This window comes from Pan paniscus, chromosome 19 (assembly GCF_029289425.2).
Source record: "Pan paniscus chromosome 19, NHGRI_mPanPan1-v2.0_pri, whole genome shotgun sequence".
Classification (NCBI taxonomy): Eukaryota; Metazoa; Chordata; class Mammalia; order Primates; family Hominidae; genus Pan; species Pan paniscus.
Window position 1 is genome coordinate 33,426,739 of NC_073268.2, and position 17,430 is coordinate 33,444,168.

At 44.2% G+C, this 17,430-nt stretch overlaps 1 pseudogene; it reads left to right on the top strand.

Moving 5' to 3' along the window:
- The first annotated feature begins 2,548 nt into the window (after positions 1 to 2,548).
- The window catches only part of LOC100991242 (leucine-rich repeat-containing protein 37B-like), a 423,125-nt pseudogene continuing 408,243 nt past the window's right edge, over positions 2,549 to 17,430 (top strand).

Genomic DNA, 17,430 nt, shown 5'->3' on the forward strand with positions numbered 1-17,430 from the left:
TGGGAGGCCATGGCAGCAGGGTCGCTTAAAGCCAGGAGTTACAGACTAGCCTGGGCAACATAGTGAGACCCCCCATTTCTACAAAAATAAAAATAAAAATTAGCTGAGTGTGGTGGTACATGCCTGTAGTCCCAGTTACTCTGCAGGCTGAGGTGGGAGAATAGCTTGAGCCTGGGAGGCCAAGGTTGCAGTGAGCTGTCATTGCACCACTGCCCTCTAGCCTGGGTGACAGAGCAAGACCCTGTCTCAAAAGCAAAACAAACACAAACAAACAAAAAACAAATGCAAAACCCCAGGAGCTCTCCCAAGACACTATCGGTCAGTTCTGTAAACAATCACTGGAGGTGCAGAGGAGCTGCCCATCTTCAAGGAGTTCTGTAGCCTCTGTATGGGGTCAGTTCCCTGAATATAGGTTGCTTTTTCATATTTCTGCAAAGTAGGCCCCTTCTGCCTGGATACCCTTCCCATCTATAATGGCTTATTGAGTGCAGGGCCAGCATTGGAATTGTGCAATGTACAACCTGCACGACTGTAAATAGCAGCCTTGGGTAAGAGAATGGGCTACACAGTCAGGAAAAGCTGCATCTATTTCTCATTTCTGCTATTCATTCTTAGTGAAGAGGTGAGCAGGTTGACTTTATTTATTTATTTATTTATTTATTTATTATTAGTATTTTTTTGAGACAGTGTGTCACTCTGTCACCCAGGCTGGAGTGCAGTGATGCGAGCTTGGCTTAGTGCAACCTCTGCCTCCTGGGTTCAAGTGAATCTCCTTCTTCAGCCTCCTGAGTATCTGGGACTACAGGCATGTGCCACCATGCCCAGCTAATTTTTGTATTTTTAGTAGAGATGGGGTTTCACCATTTTGGTCAGGATGGTCTTGAATGCCTGACCTCAAGCAATACACCTGCCTTGGCCTCCCAAAGTGCTGGGATTACAGGCCTGAGTCACGTGCCCAGCCTATTTATTTATTTATTTGAGACAGGGTCTCGCTCTGTCACCCAGACTAGAGTGCAATGGCATGATCACGGCTCACTGCAGCCTCAACCTCCCGGGCTCAAGCCATCCTCCCACCTCAGCCTCCCAAGTAGCTAGGTCCACAAGTGCATGCTACCATATCCAGCTATTTTTTTTTTCTTTTTGTAGAGACAGGGGACTCACTATGTTGCCCAAGCTGGCCTCGAACCCCTAAACTCAAGTGATCCTCCTGCCTCGGCTTCCCAAATCCTGGGATTATAGGTGTGAGCAGCCACGCCCCACCAAGGCGACCTTGCTAAATCTCACTTTCTTCATTTGTGAAGTTGGAATAATTACAGTAGTGACCTCTTAGAGTTGTGAGGATTAAAATAAAACAATATATATAGGGAGATTTTAGCACAGTGCTTGGCATGTAGAAGACGCTTTTAAAAAGCTGTAATAACGATTATTCTTTCTGGCAAACTTTTACTCTACTTTAAAGCCTTTTCCAATTCTTTCCAAAGCTGAGTCAAATGCCTCTTCTATGTGCTCCCATTCCCCACTAGCGCTGCTGCCAGTACCGCTGGGTTCCTTCCAGAACTGTGACCTCTTGACAGCAGGGATTGTGTCTTTTATACTAGGGTCCCCAGTACCAATAACAATGCTGGGAACATAGTAGGAACCCAATAAATGCTAGTTAAAGGAATGAACGCATGAATGAATGTCTACATGTTATCTTTGATGGGACCAAAGGGAAGCTTGCTCTTCTTATTTTCTGTTAGAAGCCGATAATGGGAGAAAGAGGCAGAGAAATGGGAACGGAGAGTACGGACTGGACACTTAGCAAACGCAAGTCACTCTTTCCTGTGGTCATTTTTTGGGTGGAAAGAAAACTGAGTGAAACCTTGTTCTAAGCTGGGTCTGAGAAGATAAACAAGCCAAGAGTTCTACCTAGACAATGGCCTGATTCTCCCTGACGGGGGAAGGTGGGAGCCAGACAAACATCCCCTTCCAATTTCCTTCCGTCTGTGCTCAGCTCCTACAAAGTATCACAGCCCACCCCACTCACCCCCTGCCAAAGCCTTTCCTTCATAGAAGGTGTCTTCAAATCCAAGCCAGGCTCTTATCCGGTGAGATCTTTGAAGGCTGGAAGGAGCTGCAATGAGTCTGAATCACTCCCAACCACAATGGCCTTAGAATGACAGACGGTTTCTGTTTCCAGGGCGTGTTCTAAATTGGATTCTTTTGGTGGCTCAATTTGCTTCCACAAGGCCCCTGCCAACCAGGAGCTGAGATGAGCAGTTTGCATAGATCAAATTATTGAACTTCAAAACACCCATGAAAAATTGTAGAACAAAACAACAGCAGAAGTACAAAGTACGAAGAGATGTGGTTTCCCAGGAGCACGTGTGAAAAATGACTTTGCAGTCCAGATGCCTGCAGGCCCAGCATGAGTCTGCTGAAGGATGTGGAGGCCAAAAAACCTCAGACAAGTCTGGACCAAACGGAGCTTCCAGAAAAAGAAAGGTGACGGCCAACTCCACTCCACACTGGCCGGACCACCCTGGAGGAGGGCTGGCTCCCTCTAGATGCCATCATGTGACAGGAAAGGGTGTGTTCTGAGTGGAGTTACCAAGATTGGGAGGGGTTGGGTGAGGACTCAAAAGTTGGACAAGAGGAGAGGAGATGTGTGCCCTGCGGAAGAAAGTGGTTAGTGTCAGGGTGGTCTTCTGCCTGCAGCTTCTGCTTGTTAGTCCTTCCCCTCCTGTCATCCTGGAGAAGGCCTATTCATCCCTTAGGCCTCAGCACCTGCCACCTCTTCTGAGAAGCCTTCCCTCACCTCTGTAAGCAGAACCAGCCACACCTGCATTTGGACCTCCTTCTCCTGCACCGGGAGTCAGGTCCCTTCATTACAGCACACCTCCTGTGGAAGAATGTTTTGAGTGTATGGCTAGGCAGGGACCTCGTCCTACTTATCTTTGCATGCCTACTGCCTGGCACAGTGATCACTCTTCAAATGTCTGATGAATTAAATTGTTGGCATGAAAACTGGCACCAAACATTTTGACCATGAGGAAGAGAGATTGTATTTTTTCTAGGTGGCCCAAAAAGACGGAACTGGAAGAGAGGGTGGTGATTACAAGAAAGTGGATTTCAGCTCAAAATCAAGAAGTACTTTATAATAGTAATGACAGCAATTTTATTGTGTGTTTTAGTCACCTATTGCTGCATAATAAATTGCTCCAAAATTTGAGGCCTAAAACAACACTAAGTGTTTATGATCTCACATACTGTATATGGGTTAGGAATTCAGGAGCAGCTTAGAAGAGTGGTTCTAGCTTAGGATCTGTCATGAGTTTGTAGTCAAGATACTAACTGGGGCTGTAGTCATCTGAAGGCTTAATTGGGGCTGGAGGATTGGCTGCAAGATGGCTGGATTGGCTGGGCATGGTGGCTCATCCCTGTAATCCCAGCAATTTGGGACACTGAGGTGGGAGGATCACTTGAGCCCAGGAGTTTGAGACCAGCCTGGACATCATAGGGAGACTCTGTCTCTACAAAAAACACAAAAATCAGCTGGGTGTGGTGGCACATCCTGTAGTCCCAGCTACTCAGGAGGCTGAGGTGGGAGGATCACTTGAGCGAGATTGTGACATAAGATTGCCATGGTAAAATGGAGCAGATCTGGACCCGAGCCAAATAAATGTGGCATAAATAAAGGTGTCATAAAGACAGGGTGGGGCGCACGCTTATAAGGGGCATGAGCATCTCAGGGCTGCCAGAATGGCTCCCAATCAGTGCACGGCACTAGCATGTGTCATGTCCTGGCTGCGTTTCTGGGGCCCATGGCCCCTCCTTACGTGGCAGCTATTGTGTCTCCTAGTGGCAATTATTGTGTCTACTAGTCAAAGAGGCTCCACCTCTGGTGTTGGTCAAGGACCCGCTCCAGCTGACCTCTAACCCCTGGGGTCACCTGAGCCCTGGTCTTCCCGCTCCTCCCATCTCCCATGGGAATCTCCTCATGCACCTGCTCCCCCAGCAGCCCCGGGGGACTTTGATTACCTGGGGCCCTCTGCTTCCTCACAGGTGTCAGCCCTGCCCCAGGAATCAGATGAAAATTTGGTTCCATTCCTGGATATGGATTCAGCTGGAGAGCTGCCCCTGGGGCCAGAGCAGTTCTTGGCTGCACATCAGGATTTAAATGACAAGCGGACTCCAGAAGAAAGGCTCCCAGAGGTGGTTCCACTGCTGGACAGGGATCAGAACCAGACCCTAGTTCAGCTTCCTCGCCTCAAAAGTAAGTTTCAAACTGCAGATCTAAATCAGGCTGAAGGTCATCAGGCAGATGAAATACTTGTTCCGCTAGACAGTAAGGTTTCAAAACCAACCAAATTTGTTGTTTTTCCAAAGAACTTGAAGAAAGATCTAGCTGAGCGTTGGAGCCTTGCTAAGATTGTTGGGATTCCGCACCAATTATACAAACCTCAGCGTCAGAAACAAACTTTGCAGATGAATATTTGAGTATGGACACACTGTATTCCGGCAGCCTGCCTCCAGAACTCTGGGTGAACGCAGATGAGCCTCCAGGGCCTCCTGAGCAAGTTGGACTTTCTCAATTCCATCTAGAGCCCGAAACTCAAAATCCAGAGACCCTTGAAGACATCCAGTCCTCTTCACTCCAGGAAGAAGCCCCAGCGCAGCTTCCACTGCTCCCTCAGGAGGTAGAACCTTCAACCCAGCAGAAGGCCCCAGCTCTGCCTCCAGAGTCCTCTATGGAGAGTCTAGCTCAAACTCCACTGAATCATGAAGTGACAGTTCAACCTCCAGGTAAGGATCAAGCTCATTATAACTTGCCCAACGTTACAGTGAAACCTGCAGATGTGGAAGTTACCGTGACTTCAGAGCCCAAAAATGAGACAGAATCTTCCCAAGCCCAGCAGGAGGCCCCAATTCAGCCTCCAGAGGAGGTGGCACCTTCTGCAACCCAACAGGAGGCCCCAACTGAGCCTCCAGGTCCTCCTATGGAGCTTGAACTTTCCCCCAGTGAACAGGAGCAGCCAGCTCAGTCTTCTGAGTCTTCTGGAGAGGTTGAATCTTCTCCAGCCCAACAGGAGACCCCAGCTCAGCCTCCAGAAGAGATGGAACCATCTGCAATCCAAGAGGAGGCCCCAACTGAGCCTCCAGGTCCTCCTATAGAGCCTGAACTTTCCCCCAGTGAGCAGGAGCAGCTAGCTCAGCCTTCTGAGTCTTCTGGGGAGGTTGAATCTTCTCCAACCCAGCAGGAGACCCCAGCTCAACCCCCAGAACATCATGAAGTCCCAGTTTCACCTTCAGGTTACCATGAAACTCAGCATTCAGATTTTCCCAATGTCTCTGTTAAGCCTCCAGACGTGCAGCTCACTATAGCAACAGAGCCTAGTGCAGAGGTGGAAACTTCTCCAGTCCACCAGGAGGCTACAGCTCAGCTCTCAGGTCCAGGTAATGTAGAACCTCCCGCCATCCAGCACTGGTGCCCACCTCTGCCTCCAGAGTCATCAGAAGAGGCTGGACATTTACAAATTCAACAGGAAACTTCAGTTCAATCTCCAGAACCTATTAATAAAGAGAACACCGCTCCAACCCAGCAGGAGGCTGCAGCTGAGCATCCACAGACCGCTGAGGAGGGTGAGTCTTCTCTAACCCAGCAGGAGGCCCCAGCTCAGCCCTTAATGTCCCCTGAGCAGTTTCAACATTTGAAAGACCAGCAAGACATTATAATTCAGCAGCTAAATAGACCTGAAAATTATGAAACTCCTCCAGTCCATAAAGAGCCTACAACTAAGCCTCCAACTCAGCTCTCCTCAGACTTTGTAAGTTCAATGGATGATGAAGCAATAGGTTCACCTCCAGATGTGTCATATCTAGATCTAGACAGGGAGCTTACCAAACCTACAGCAGTCACTATGGGGGTAGAACCTTCTCCAGTCCAGCAGGACAACCCTTCTATTCCCACTGAGCAGGCTGACTTTTCTTTAACCCAGCCTGATCTCCCTTCCCCACCTCTGCATTCTCCTGAGAAGATTGAATCTCCAGTCCACCAAGAGGCCACAGCTCAGACTCCAGATCCCCCTAAGGAGGCAGAACCTTCTCCAGTCCAGAAGAGTTCCCAGCTGAGCCACCAGAGCCCCCTAAGGAGGTTGAACCATCTGCAACCCAGCAGGAAGCCTCAGGTCATCCTCGGAAGTCCACTGAAGAGGTCAGTCCTCCACCACAGTGGGCTCAGCCATCAGAGCCACCTGAGAAGGTTGAACCATCTCCAGTCTACAGCAGGCCCCAACTCGGCTTTTAGAGCCACCTAAAGAGGTAGAATCCTCTCCAGTCCAGCAGGCAGTCCCTGCTCAGTCTTCAGACCCCGCTATGGTGATAGAACCCTCTCTGACCCAGCAGATGGCCCCATCTTTGCCTCCAGGGTTCCCTCAGGAGGTAGAACCATCTGTAACTCAGCAGGAGGTTCCAGCTCAGATTCCAGAGCCCCCTGAGGAGGCAGAACCTTCTCTGACCCAGCAGGAGGCCACAGTTCAGGCTCCAGAGTCCCCTAGGGAGGTAGAACCTTCAAGGCAGCAAATGGTCCCAGTTCAGCTTCCAGAGCCACCTAAGGAAGTTGCAGCTCAACCTCCAGCTCATTATGAGGTGACAGTCCCAACACCAGGCCAGGATCCAGCTCAGAATTCAACATTGCCCAGTGTCACTGTTCAACCTTTGGACCTGGGACTTACCATCATTCCAGAATCAACGACAGAGGTTGAACTTTCTCCAACCATGCAGAAGACCCCAACTCAGCCTCCTAAGAAAGTTCTACAACAACTTGTACTATATCAAGAGGTAAAAATTCCAACACCAGGTCAGGATCAAGCTCAGCATCCAATGTCACCCAGCATTACAGTTCAACCTTTGGACCTGGGACTTACCATCACTCCAGAACCCACTATGGAGTTTGGACATTCTACACCCCTGAAGAGGACTATAGTTCCTCCAAAGCACCTTAAGGTGACACTTCCACATCCAGACCAGGTTCAGACTCAGCAGTCACACCTGACTGAAGCCACAGTTCAACCTTTGGATCTGGGGCTTACCATCACTCCAGAATCCACAACAGAGGTTGAATCTTCTACAGCCCTGACGACTACAGCTCCTCCTCCAGAACACCCTGAGGTGACACTTCCACCTTCAGACAAGGGTCAGGCTCAGCTTTCACACCTGACTGAAGCCATAGTTCAACCTCTGGACCTGGAGCTTAGCATAACTACAGAGCCTACTACAGAGGTTAAACCGTCTCCAACCACGGAGGAAACCTCAGCTCAGCCTCCAGACCTGGGGCTTGCCATAACTCCAGAACCCACTACAGAGATTGGACATTCCACAGCCCTGGAGAAGACTAGAGCTCCTCATCCAGACCAGGTTCAGACTCTGCATCGAAGCCTGACTGAAGTCACAGGTCCACCTACAAAGTTAGAATCTTCGCAGGATTCATTGGTGCAGTCTGAAACTGCACCAGAGGAACAGAAGGCCTCCACAAGCACCAACATATGTGAGCTCTGCACCTGCGGAGATGAGACTCTGTCATGTGTTGGTCTCAGCCCAAAGCAGAGGCTCCGCCAAGTGCCTGTGCCAGAGCCCGACACCTACAATGGCATCTTCACCACCTTGTAAGAATCACCTTTCCTCAATCATCCTCTGTGTCTTGCCTGACATGGCAGCCTTTTCCTGGAGGCCTTCCTGGGCCTTCTTTATCTCCCCAAGCCATACTGACAAGTGACTTTCCGCTTTCACCTTTGCTTGTCAATTCTCCCTTCTCCTCATTCTCCTTTAATGTTAGACCCATTCTCCAGTCTTTTACTTTTTCTCCAGTCTTTTGCTCTTCCTCGTTTTCTTATCCGTTCTTATTTACCCCATCACATCATTGCTTAACCGCTGCTCTGCTCCTATTTTCGCTTCACCCTCTTTTTTTTTTTTTTTTTTTGAGACAGAGTTTTGCTCTTGTTGCACAGGCTGGAGTGCAATGGCACGGTCTTGGCTCACCGCAACCTCCATCTCCCGGGTTCAAGTGATTCTCCTGCCTCAGCCTCCTGAGTTGCTGGGATTACAGGCATGCGCCACCACACCTGGCAACACACAAAAAACATTTTTTGTATTTTTAGTAGAGACGGGGTTTCTCCATGTTGGTCAGGCTGGTCTTGACCTCCTGACCTCAGGTGATCCACCCACCTTAGCCTCCCAAAGTGCTGGGATTACAGGCGTGAGCCACCGCACCTGGCCCACTTCACCCTCTTTACAGCAGCCTGTCACTCTCCCGATCTCAGTGATGATGCTCTAAGTGGTTAAGAGTTGATTCTGGAGCCAGGCTGCCTGGGTTTGAACCCAGGTCTGTTTATTAGCTTGGTGATCCAGAGCAAGTTATTCTGCTCTGTGACTCAATTTCCTCACTTTTAAACTGGGGATTATGCTAGTTACCATTTCATAGGATTGTTGTGAAATTTAGGTGAGTGAATATATGAAACACTTCATCAGTGCCTAGCATATGTAGGAGTGTTGGCTGTTAACATGATTACTCTGTCCTTTAGTTATGTCCAGAACTCATCTTTGTCCCTGGCTTTTTATATGTAGCACTCATTTTGTGTCAAACCCAGGACCAAGTATGCTATTGTCTACAGAACATTAAAATGATAGGAGGGAAGAAAGAGAATAGGCATAAAAAGGGCGGTGTATATAATTAATTCCTAAAAGATAATGCATACCATCGGTGCTAGAATTTACCAGAATCTGTGGTCCTTGAGGTGTGGAGATCAGGGAAAGCTACATGGATAAGCTAAAAGTTTACTTGGGTCTTAAAGGGTACACAATGAGGTATGGAAAGCCATCGAAAGTTTCCAAGCAAGAGAGATTAAATGATTAAAACAGGAAGATTATTTTATTTTATTTTATTTTTTTGCTTTATGTTCAAGTATAGACATGCAAAGGATTATTTTAGAATCCATATGTAGAGTGCCCAAAAGGAAAAGCTTATTTCAGGGAGGTGAAATAGAAAGGTCTAGCAAAATGTAGGAGTAAAGTGTGAAGGGGCTAAATCAGATCAGTTGTAATAAGAGTGGAAAGAAAAAGCCTAGGATGTTTCAACAGAGGGCAAAGCTTTGGTGTTACCTGGCATAGGGTTTCTTTCTACTTATTTATCGATAAAGATAAGCTTATGCCCATTTTTCTGTTGAATTATTTACCATTTTTGTGTTGATTTGTAGGAGTTTGTTTAGACACATAAGTGCTTTTGGATAAAATACTTAACATTCAAAGTAATTAACTGGCATCGTCTGTCCAAGAAATGGGATGGATAGGAAGTTAAGCTTCCGGGAGATGCCTCATCATTTGTGCCAGTGGCCCCGCATTATTTCTTGATGAATTGTGCAAACTGGGAAGCTGATAGCTCTGGAAATGAGAAAGCAGGTGTTATTTTCTGTTTCTGAATATCCCCGACAAGGTTGCCATGATTCTTTTATTTATCCTGTTCATTCTTTGCCTGCCTATTCAAGGATATAAACTGTCTTTCTTCACAGAAATTTCCAAGGAAACTATATTTCATACATTGATGGAAATGTATGGAAAGCATACAGTTGGACTGAGAAACTGTGAGTATATTCTCTCCAAATATGACAAAAAACTAACTGCATTGTAAGATCCTTCTTGGTCCAGAATTTTGAGATCCATACCTCTGAGAAAAGATATTTCCCCTCCATACCCCAAATCAACCTCTGTGGATTGCAATCCTATGGTTATTTTAAAATTAAATTTGGTAGGCTCTCTCTAAAATAAGAAGCACTTTAAATTTATTTTTTATCATACAAATAATACATGGTTATATTCTTTTTTTTCCTCGTTATTTTTTTTCAGAGACAGGGTCTTACTTTGTCCCCTGGGCTGGAGTGCAGTGGCATAATCACATCTCACTGCAGCCTTCACCTCCCAGGCACAAATGATCCTCCCATCTCAGCCTCCCAAGCAGCTGGGACCACAGGTGCATGCCACCACGCCCACCTAATTTTGTATTTTTTGTAGAGACGGGGTCTTCCTATGCTGCTTAGGCTGGTCTTGAGCTCCTGGGCTCAAGTGATCCTCTCACCTTGGCCTCCTAAAGTGCTCATATTATAGGCATGAGCCACCACCCCCAGCCCATGATTCTATTTTTAATGTATAAAAATGCAATAACAGGTATAACAAAAACCCTCCTTGTGCCCTACTCCCTCATCCCTGAGGTAATGCTACTGTGTGTTTAGTATACATGCTTCCAGACTTTTCCCCATTTACCTACATACATATTTACATAAAACAAAATAGATTTGTTGTGTGGTTTTTAAAATCTTTTTTCTTTTCATAAAGGGTAACATCTTGCAACTTGATTCTTTCACTTCATGGTATCACTTATATGATGTTCTTTCACTTCGTAATTTCTTTCCTTCCTAGGACTTAGAGGGTCACCCCATTCATTTAAACTCCTGCATAATCCATAGTATGGATGTATCATAGTTTATTTAATAATTTCCCCATTGATGAATGTTGAGCTTATGCTTAGTGGGCAAGTATTCCTGTAGCATAGATATCTAGAAATGGAAGAGTTGGGGTGAAGACTATGTAGATATAACATTTTAATTGTCCTCAAAAATGTTGTGCCAACTGACTCTATCGTCAGCAGAATGTGACAGCATTCATTTCCCCACACCTTTTCACTGTTGGGTATTCACCAAATTTTTGTTGAAGTTATGGATGAATAAAAGGGATTCCATCCAAATTTGAATTTTTCTGATCACTCATGAATTTAATTAAATATCTTTATATGTTTATTGAACATTTGTGTTTCTTCTCTGAGTTTTCTGTCCTTCGTTCATTTTCCTGTTGAATTGTTTTATCGTTTTCTTCCTGATTTATAGAAGGAATTAGTTGAGACACATAAATGATTTTGGAAAAAATGCTTACATTCAAAGTAACATTTTTCACAACAGTTTGTGTCACATCATTAGTTTGACTTACATAGACAAGACATACATGAGTTCTAAATTAAAAATCAAACACATGCCAGGTGCAGTGGCTCACACCTGTAACCCCAGCACCTCGGGAGGTCGAGGCAGGTGGATCACCTGAAGTCGGGAGTTTGAGACCAGCCTGGCCAATATGGCGACACCCCATCTCTACTGAAAATACAAAAATTAGCCAGGCATGGTGGTGGGTGCCTATAATCCCATCTACTTGGGAAGCTGAGGCAGGAGAATTGCTTTATTTATTTTTTGAGACGGAATTTTGTTCTTGTTGCCCAGGCTGGAGTTCAATGGTGCGATCTTGGCTCACTGCAAGTTCCACCTCCCGGGTTCAAGGGATTCTCCTGCCTCAGCCTCCTGGGTAGCTGGAATTACAGGTGCCTGCCACCATGCCCAGCTAATTTTTCTATTTTTAGTAGAGACAGAGTTTTGCCATGTTGGACGGGCTGGTCTCAAACTCATGACTTCAGGTTATTCATGTGCCTTGGCTTTCCAGAATGATGGGATTACAGGCATGAGCCACCAGACCAGGCCAGGACTACATTTTAAAAGCAAGAAAATCATTACAAAAGTCAGGGTAGTGGTTACCTATTAGGGTTAGAGAGAGGAATATGATTGGAAAGGGGCACACTGGGGCTTCTGGGATGCTAGCAATAATCTTTTGTAACAATGTTTACATGGGTATCTGCTTTATAATTATTCAACTGAATAACTGGCCAGGTGAGGTGGCTCATGTCTGCAATCCCAACACTTTGGGAGGCAGAGACAGGAGGATCACTTGAGCCAGGAGTCTGAGACCAGTGTGGGTAACAGAAGGAGACCCTGTCTCAGAAATTAAATTAAATTAAATTAAATATAAACAACATTTATGTTATATGCACTTTACGCACATTGTAGTTCTCACATTTTTTTGATGGGGGAAAAAAGTTGAATGGCTTCACTTGCAGCCCTGACATGGTCCCATGTGGGGCTTTTGCAATAAGGTTTGGGAAAAGAGAGGAGGAAATGGAGGTTCTGCTGATCTTGGTGCCACCCAGAGTTGGATTCTGAAAGGTATATTATGATCTAGAGAGGAGTCATTAAAGATACAATTTGGTGGGAAGAGTGGAGCAGTGTGCTTGTGTGTGTGTGCTTGCACGTGTGTGTGCTTGCTTGTGTGTGTGCTTGTGTTTGTGTGCTTGCTTGTGTGTGTGCATGTGTGTGTGTGCTTGCATGTGTGTGTGTGCTTGCAAGTGTGTGTGCATGCTTGCCTGTGTGTGTGTGCTTGCCTGTGTGTGTGTGCTTGTGTGTGTGTGTGCTTGCCTGTGTGTGTGTGCTTGTGTGTGTGTGTGCTTGCCTGTGTGTGTGTGCTTGTGTGTGTGTGTGTGCTTGCATATGTGTGTGTGCTTGCACGTGTGTGTGTGCTTGCCTGTGTGTGTGGTGGTGGTGGTGGAGAGGGATGGACACAAAAAGGAAAATGGAAGAAAAGGTTTGAACGAAAGCAGAGCAGATCCCACCATCTTGAAATGACCATGACCCAGCTTTCCTCCACATGCAGGAGATAGTCCTGTGTAGCAAATAGTTGTAGTTTGCATTTTAACCTAGAAATAACTTTTTCATTTTCCAGAATTCTCAGTGAAAATTATTTGACTGAATTACATAAGGATTCATTTGAAGGCCTGCTATCCCTCCAGTATTTGTAAGTTAGTTAATCATATTTTTGAGTTTTTAGTCATATTATCTTTAAAATGAATAAGAGGTTCAAATTAGATAATCTCTAAGATTTCTTCCAGCAATAAAATTCTGCAGTTCTGTAAGTTTGTATGGGGTCTCAGCCCATCTCTAGCATTAGCTATGTCCTATGCATTTTCAGTTTTTAAATTGTATAGACAAAATACAGACAGAAAAAATTTCACATGGTAAGAAGATCTGAGCAGTGACTGACACCCATATGAACCTTGTTTTATAAGGGTTTACATACCATCTTCTTCTATTCAATCTACAGCCAATAGATCAAATCTAACCTAAGGTCTATTTTTTAATAGCCCATTAAGTTAAGAATGGTTTTTGCATTTTTAAAGGACTGTGAAAGAAAAAAGAAAGAGAAATATGTGAGAGAGATCATAGGTGGCCCACAAAGCCTTAAAATATTTACTGTCTGACCTTCACAAAAAAAGATTTGAAACAGTTGGTTTAGTAGGATGAAAGGAATTAAAGTTAACTTCAGATTGTTGCCTAAAGGAGAAGAAAATATAGACCACCTACATTCATTTGAACATCATTAATCCAGAATTTTTTGGTAATTTAATCGGAATTAAATTAACATTTAAATATTTGAAATCAGCTGAATTATAGAAATAATATTATCAAGAATATTAAGCTACCAAGAGAATAGACTAGTATTAAGGATTTCATTTCAGGAATTGTTATATTAAAACAGATGTTTAAAATGATGGTTAAGTGGTAGAGCTAGAAATGTTTACAGTAAGAAGCATATCAGAAATGCCCCTAACTCTTCACTAATTACACAGTAACTATCTCCCCAGCCCTGTTACCAAGAAAGGGATACCTGCATAGTATTTCTGTCTGTTTAGAGACAAGAAGATACTATGTTCAATTGCTATGGCTTGATTCTTATCCTCTGTCCATAGAGGTGTGTATGTCATTAATCCTTATTAGTGATGCTCTTTTGCAGACAGATTCTTTCAAATGTGAAAGGCTTAAGGAAAGTGGGTGTAAAGACCCTCAAGTGGATGCCAAAGTGCTGCAGAGGCCATGAAGTAATAAAACTACATTTGCTTTAAAATAATCATTTTCCTTCTACTCACTCCCCCAGCTATTTATTTATTTATTTATTTATTTATTTATTTATTTTTGAGATGGAGTCTCGCTCTGTCACTGGAGAGTGCTGGAGTGCTGTGGTGCGATCTCGGCTCACCACAAGCTCTGCCTCCCTGGTTCACTCCATTCTCCTGCCTCAGCCTCCCGAGTAGCTGGAACTACAGGCACACACCGCCACGCCCAGCTAATTTATTGTATTTTTAGTAGAGACGGGGTTTCACCTTGTTAGCCAGGATGGTCTCGATATCCTGACCTTGTAATCCACCCGCCTCAGCCTCCCAAAGTGCTGGGATTACAGGCATGAGCCACTGCGCCCAGCCAGCTATTCATTTGTTTTACAAATATTTTAATTTACTTTATTTCCATGTGTCAGTTTTAAACATGGTGGGCAATGCAGATGATCAAGACCTAGTCCATGCTTTCAAGGAGTTTATGCTCAGAAAAAATGGGATGAACAATAACTACATTAAGAAGAAGAAGTGGATGTGGGCACTAGGAGGGATAAATTGTTTCTGAAGCATAGAAGAGGGGAAAATGACTTCAGTTTGGACCCAGGAAGATGTTACTAGAACAATCCCATTTGAATAGGACTTTGAAGGGCCATTGTGTAGCATCGGACAGACATCTTGGGGAAAATATTCTAAACTTGCAAAAGGGAAATGGGAGAAGGGCAAAACACAGGAAAGTGTTCGAGGAATGCCATGAGTACCTGTAGATTACAAGGAGGGAGAGTAGGAAATTGGAGCCAGATCTTCTAGGGCTTTGAATGCCAAGCTGAGGAGCCATCATGGGGAACCATGTTATCACAGCAGTGCTGTAAGATGGATCTGCGTCACAGTCATTGAGAGGGCACGTTAGAACTCAGTTCTGGACTCCGCCCTCATAGTTATTGATTCAGTTGGTCTAGAGTGGGACCAAGAATTTGCATCCTCAATAATTTCCCAGGAGGTGCTGGTCTTTGCAAGCCACTTCTGGAGAGTTTATATGATGACTGTGTGGAGGATAGTTTAGGAAGGGAGAGACTAGAGATGGAGACATCAGCCAGACAACGTTACACCATCCAGGTAAAGAGGGAGGGAAAAGCCCCATCTCTCTATAACTGAAGAAATTGCTTTCATGAAATATTAAGGCAATATAAAACCAAAAATGAATTTCTATTAATATGATATAATTTAATTGTATTAATATGATTTGAATATTAGTTCAAAGTTATGTATTAAGTAAAGGGGTAACTTCCTTTCAAATGCTGTTGAAAGGATGTCTTTTATTTCTTCTGATACTGAACTGGCTTAGGAAAACAAAGCTAAACTAGGAAGGTGTATAAATGTGAGGCTATTCGTTTTAATATTAGAAACTATATATAGAGATAAAAGCTTTGAGCTCATAATCTAGGATTTGATGAGACTACAAAAGGGCATCTAATCAAGTCTACTGCTCTCAGGAAAAATTAATTCCAAAGTCTATTAAGTTGTATATTTTATTTATTAAAAGTATGAAGGTGAGACTCTAGGAGAGGTACAGGCAGGGTTAAGGGCTCTGGAAAGTTCAAATACAGGTCCAAATGTTTAGAGTCGAGATGAAAAATGTGTATTCAATATTATTCTAAACTCTTGCTATTATTCATACTAGTCAACACTGAAAACTTATCAAGGCAATATTTTCCTTTTATTTTTCCTGGAGATTTATCCTGCAATAAAATACGATATATTGAAAGACAAACATTTGAATCACTACCATTTTTGCAGTATATGTAAGTTACAAATATAACTTTATTACATTTGGAATTTTTATAAAACTTAATTATAAACCTCTTTGCTATTCATTTTGAAATATGATTAAAATTTGACCAGTAGAAAGGTACTAAAATTCTATAGCAAGTCCTTTTTGTCTCTAGCAAAGATTAGTGTGAGAATTATTACACAGATCATAGTGAATCATCAGAGAGCAGTGGTTCTCAACTGGTGTGATTTTGTACTCAAGTGACATTTGGTAATGTCCAGAGACACTTTTGCTTGACAAAACTGTGGTTGTGCTCCTGGCGTCTGGTGGGCAGAGGCCAGAGATGCTGCTAAACATCCTGCAGAGTATAAGACAAACCCCCACGGCAAAGAGTTATATAGTCCAAAATGTCGATGGTACTGAAGTTGTGAAATCCTGTTCTAGAGAAATGAAGATCACTTAACACAGGTATTTACTGAGCGCTTACTGTTTTGTAGCTAATGTACCACATGTACAATATTAAAGTATAAACCACAAGCCAGTACCTTCCACAGTGAGATTGCCTTAGTGCACAGAGAAAGGATTGAGGTGATGTTCCATCCTATGTAAATTAGACTCACAGCAAATGATAAATGTTCTGAAATAATTTTTTTTTCCTTTGGCTTATGTCTTTTTTTGTAGAAATCTGGGCTGCAATTTAATTACACAACTGAGCCTTGGAACATTTCAGGCCTGGCACGGAATGCAGTTTTTACACAACTTGTAAGTGAAATAGAAGATGAATATGTGTAAACAACTATTTTGTATAAAAACTCATACAATTGTTGGTTAGCTGGGTATAAGCCCATTATGAACTCTGAAAAGTGTGTCTTAAGATCCATTCATTTTTCTCAAATGGGGAAACTAAGGTACAAAGCGGCCAAGAGACTTACACAGCTTATATATGACCTGCTCTGCTTGTCCTAGTTCTGACCTATGGCATGGGCAAGAAAAGGCATCAAACAAGTGACCCTCAAATTAGCCTTGTTGCTGGGCGGGTGGCTCAGGCCTGTAATCCCAGAACTTTACGAGCTGAGGGGGGGGGATCACCTGAGGTCAGGAGTTCAATACCAGCTTGGCCAACATAGTGAATCCCCATCCCTACTAAAAATACAAAAAAATTAGCTGGGCGTAGTGATGCAGTTTTTTGCTCCCTGGAGGACTTTGTGTTAAGCTTTCTCCCTTGCAGCTAAATGTTGCAGACATTTAAGCAGTTTGAAACTCTGCATATGAGCAGGCATCAAAGTTAAATCCAAAGTGTAGGGCTGAGTGTAGTGGCTCATGCCTATAATCCCAGCGCCTTGGGAGGCCGGGGTGGGAGGATCACTTGAGGTCAGGAGTTTGAGACCAGCCTGGCCAACATGGCGAAACCCCGTCTCTACTAACGATACAAAAATTAGCAGGTCGTGGTGGCAGGCGCCTGTGATCCCAGCTCTCGGGAGGCTGAGGGTCGAGAATGGCTTGAACTCTGGAGGTGGAAGTTGCAGTGAGCCGACATTGTGCCACTGCACTCCAACCTCCCCTCCAGGCTGGTCTCGAACTCCTGTGACCTCAGGTGATCTGCCCACCTTAGCCTCCCAAAGTGCTGGGGTTACAGGCGTGAGCCACCAAGCCTGGCCAAAATGGTGTTTATGTTAAGCTATTGTGCAAAAAAAAATTTTGTAAAGAAAATACGTCGCTCTATTTTAATTCCATACACTTTCCTGACTACTCTTCTACCGTAAGTGCAAAAATTCTATGATTTCTCTGTATAACATACCCAGCAAATCAGAGTGGGTATATTCAATGGCCTGAAGGGGACTTTAGACTCAAGGTGAAGATTCTCCTCTACATCTGA